We start from the raw sequence: 4,645 nt of genomic DNA, 5'->3' as shown, positions 1-4,645 counted from the left end.
CTGCTACAATTACGAAATACTGGAAAAGTCGATATAGTATACCCCTGGTTGATTTCGATTTGCTCTAAACGTTAACTTTCGACGCTTTCGCTAGCCATCATGAGTGTTAAATTATCTTCCGTCAAGTACAAATGTGATGATAATTATTTGTGTGTCGGCGGAAAAATTGATTAATCAAATCGCTCGTTAGTGTCTTCATAATACGTACGGCATCTTCTTTTAACTAAACTGCTGCGGTGCAGAGTGGCCCTGATAGGGAAATCTATTACACTCTTCTCTACGTTCAAGCACTTGCAAGTTATGACACATTTCTTAGTTCGCTCAATCCGCATAATGCGTAAACGAGCAGTAAGATTTTGGCCAGTTATTTTAACAAACGCCTTCCTGAGTTGGGGGTGCCTTTCACCTGAGCACGGGGCTCAACTGGCAAGAGTATTGCTTGCTTCCAATCTAATTCCTTTAACATTGACTACCTTGACTATTGTAAGAGGATATACTTCGTCTGAATCCTTCTTGAGCTTCATTCAAGTGTACGAAACAGCGGTCTTCAGTAAAATATCAGCTAGAAGCTGAGTTCTCTATCTGTGCTACGGGTGTATCGCTTTTAAGAAGTGCGCTATAATTCAATAAGGCTGATAGCTTTACCTTCAGACAGCAGGACTTTCGTAAATTTAGAAGTGAGAATATCCTATCGGAGACTTTCCAAGAAAAGGCGTTGCGGCGTTTTAAAACACCTCTTTGCACCTGCGGTATGAAAACATACTATACGCAACATATCTAAGAATGTTGGCTCCTTTTCAACAAAATGAAGTATGTACCTCGAGTATTAGGTTGTTCCCCCTGATGGTTCTGATCAAAAGAATTAGAACACTAGCCAAACAAATTAAAAACCAAAAGCGAATATTATATGAGCGTTATTATAATAACAATATATTATAGTGTGACCGATAGCACAATGGTTGTCCTAAATTTATCAAGATCGTCCGTTTATTTAATACTCAGTCTAGAAAAACGATTGTTGAGATAATTATTTAGTTAAGCTTTCTTTGCAAAAAAAAAAAACTGAGACCTTTTAGTGCATTCTTATCGCATGGTCCCTGGGCCGTTTTGAAAGCACGTGTTTATACATACATTTCGTTCCGGAAATTTCACATGACAACACAAGCGTGATTGACCTCTCTATATTGATTAATGTCTTTCCTCATTGAATATCAGCTTTCTGTTTTGAATCATAAAATTGTACAGCTTAATAAACGTTTTTCATCAAAAATTGTAAAATACCAATTTTGATGACGGCCAAGCTTCGATAGTCCACTGCATCTTCGCGCGATTAAAAGCATTGCGCTATTTTAATTAAATCATAAATAAAATAGATATAAACACTAGCCTACCGAAACTCGAAAGCAAGGAAACTATCTTCCGCTTATTATTGCACTAAGTGCTCCGTGGCTTTTCTCAAGGCTCTTCTAACTAATGACTCCGTGGGTATCTCTTGTCGATTCGTAATTACTGCCCAACAAAACGGAAAATTATGTTGATGATGGCCAACATAGAGCAGAATTGCCGCTTATTTTTTTTTTTTTTTTTTTAATTTAGTTTTAAGTTGTATTTATTTCAGAAAGGGCTATTTGGCTTCACATGGAAGACGCATGGAAGGCTGGAGGGGTGAATAGATTAGGTGACCATTTCGAAGCAGAGGCGAACACGAATTAAGGAGCTACGTCCTCTGGAATCAGTACGGATGGCTCATTGAACTAATCTATTTTCATCTTTTTAACCAACAAGCAATTTAATATAAATATCATATATACTACACCACAAGACATAATATATTAAAGAAGAAATATATGGTCGGTATGTATATAGTTCATGGGACAACGAGAAAATTTCACGCAGAATGAACGGCCATTTTGAAATGATCGGAACATATCAGTCACTCTTAAAAACGTTATCTGAGTGCCTGCATATTTATAATGGTACCGTCTGATTTCTTTGTAATTGGTTAGATGACATTGTCTACCTTTGTATTTCAGTGTCGCTATAAGGGGACATTTTTCCGGCAAGCGTTCATTAAGGGCGTACGATGTAGAGGGCACGATTTTAGAAAATTAGCAGATACCACGAGCCCACTGCACTATCTAGAGAAGGATATTTACGTTATCGCATTAGCTGTTGTTACAGTTACCATAGAAAGCTCTATTCGGAAATATGTTACCGCCAAGGTTAATGTTAGAAAGAATAGAAAAATCACAAAAATACCGTCGTTCAGCATTTCTCGTTTATGATCCAAATTGGCCTTCTCAATAACAAGCTTTGTCCTATACAAATGCTTCATGTACTGTGATAGATGTTATTATAGCGAATTCCAACCAATCAAGTGTATTACAGAATATAGCTAGATATGTATGCCTCTATTAAACGTGCATCTTCATTATTTCATAGGCTACTGCTTCAATGGGGTTCTGATCCATTTAACCCCCCCCCCCCCAGACGGTACCCCAATGGGTACGAGTAAATTAACGAACATTTAAAGTGCAGACAGGAAGAGACGAAGCAAATCGGAAGCGTTGTTTAGATCTCACTGGACTCAGATGGCGACTTCACTGACGATCCTGTACGAGGCTGTTGCAATCGTGTCTCCTGACGACATACATCGTGAACATCCCTGACCTCAACTGCAACGGTAAACTATGCGCTCAGCAAGATGTTACATAAGCAACAGTAGAAGGTCTCATAATCGACACAATGGGACAGTGGTATTACACTCTATAGTGCCCAATAGGTGAATGAAATCCAAGACGTACCCATGGAGAAATTATGCACAGCTCTGTCTGATTGCTAATCTTTCAAAAACACATATACTTTTGCATTTGTATTATTAAACATGTTGTTTTATAGGACCTGTTATAACGCTATTTTCATTGATTTTTTTATTTCATAACTATTATAACTTAACATAATATAACAATATTTAGAGCAATCTTATTGATGATGGCGTCATAAGAAGTTGTCAGCTCGACCCGTACATCTCAATACCGACACCTTTAGCGACAGTACAGATCAAAGAAGAAGATATACGTGTAATGAAGTTCATGGATTTAGTTTCAAAGTTAGGCTCCAATTTGTTCGCAAAAGAAAATTATGTATTCTTTGTACACACTACATTTATCTGATAGAAATTATTAACGTCTGTGTAAGAAATCTAAAAGTAATAGTACTATTTATATTGTGAACAAAAAAGACTCACTTTCAGCTACCTCTTCTTGTTCTAGATACCGTTGGATGCTATCGCTTTGAATCAAGGATTTGCTAGGGAAGGGGCTTGTTATGTGGTAGGATATTAGGGAATGTTCTTCCCTGTTGTTTTATGGATTGTCGAGGGGTCGAGGGGGGCCTGGTTCTGAACGTACACCACTTTACAAGTCTCTGTGGTCTATCTCGAAGTTACCATCACATCATAACAGGAACGATTTTTATCGGTGACAAACGTACGCAACTTTACCTTAATTTGAATCTTATTCAACCTAGTCGAAGCAAATGTTTTCTAGGAATTGAAGCTGTTGCTACCTTTCAAACTCATTTCAAGTCATTTTTTTAGCCTACATGTTCTATTCTTCCTGGACACGGCGACTCTCTTCGGCCTGGGCCTATAAGCGGCCCGTTTCCGCGACTCACCTACAAAGCACAACGACCCCGTCGAGATGGTGCAGGGTTTCGTTTATCACAATGCCGACACAGATTTCTACCAGCGCGTCATACTCACACTGTGAAAAATCCAGTTTTCTTTTTACCTTGCTGGCATTGAAGTTCGGTCGGTATCTCATTATTCGTAGCAAATTCAATTTACTCCGAGGATACATAAAAGATGAGCCTTTAGCATATACGACACTGTGTAACAAATTTTTGCGATTATTATTATTATTATTAATAAATTTATAAGAGGCTGAATGACGATAGTGGGATTTATTAACTTGACTCTCTAGCATCTGACTGCATTATTTTACTATTTATAAATGCCTGCACTGAAACTTGATAACTCCGGTGTGTCGTTGGGGTCTAAGTTTACCATTATTCCGAAAGAAATGTGTTTTGCAGGACGAACGAGGTTAAACGGTTGAATTAGAAATCAGATCGGACTAACCAGCTGAGTAACTTAGTTTGATTTCCTCCAAAGGAATATACTGACTAGACGTTAAGCCATTGTATAAAACTTACCTTTGCAAAATCTTAATACATTGTCAAAGCTCAGAACCGACAGACAACCCTACACACGGCTGTAATTTTCGATTCTGGCGCAGCTAAGACATATGCTGGTTACACTACTAAAAAGTCGAACTTATGATGCTAATTGCGACTTGAACCGCAATAAGTTATGCGGAGAGATGTCTGATGGTTGATCCGAGCTTTGTCTAATAATTTCGATTTAAACTTGGAGAACTTGTAACTGGTCGCACGCCGTTTCTATGCCGCGAATCATTCAGCACCCTCCCTTTCCTTATACTTATCTCCGCATCGGCACATGTTCACGTAATCGATGAGTAACAACGCGCTTTTCGCTTTATTCTTAGGATCGAGTTTTAGCTTTAGAATCGTCCCAATAGACACCGACCCGCTTGTTAGGTAGCTCCCTGCAACGCTACTCTCG

At 38.5% G+C, this 4,645-nt stretch overlaps 1 long non-coding RNA gene across 1 annotated transcript; it reads right to left on the bottom strand.

The window, feature by feature from the left end:
* Positions 1–1,105: 1,105 nt before the first annotated feature.
* Positions 1,106–4,388, bottom strand: LOC111260729 (uncharacterized). The gene is made up of 3 exons (XR_002680514.2): positions 4,216–4,388; positions 3,792–3,888; positions 1,106–2,675 (listed from the first exon to the last, which is right to left on the bottom strand). It is a non-coding gene; the product is annotated as an uncharacterized LOC111260729 (long non-coding RNA).
* Between the last annotated feature and the right edge of the window lie 257 nt (positions 4,389–4,645).

Source organism: Varroa jacobsoni, unplaced genomic scaffold (assembly GCF_002532875.2).
Source record: "Varroa jacobsoni isolate VJ856 unplaced genomic scaffold, vjacob_1.0 scaffold_49, whole genome shotgun sequence".
Lineage (NCBI taxonomy): Eukaryota > Metazoa > Arthropoda > Arachnida > Mesostigmata > Varroidae > Varroa > Varroa jacobsoni.
This window is presented reverse-complemented; position numbering and strand designations above follow the sequence as displayed.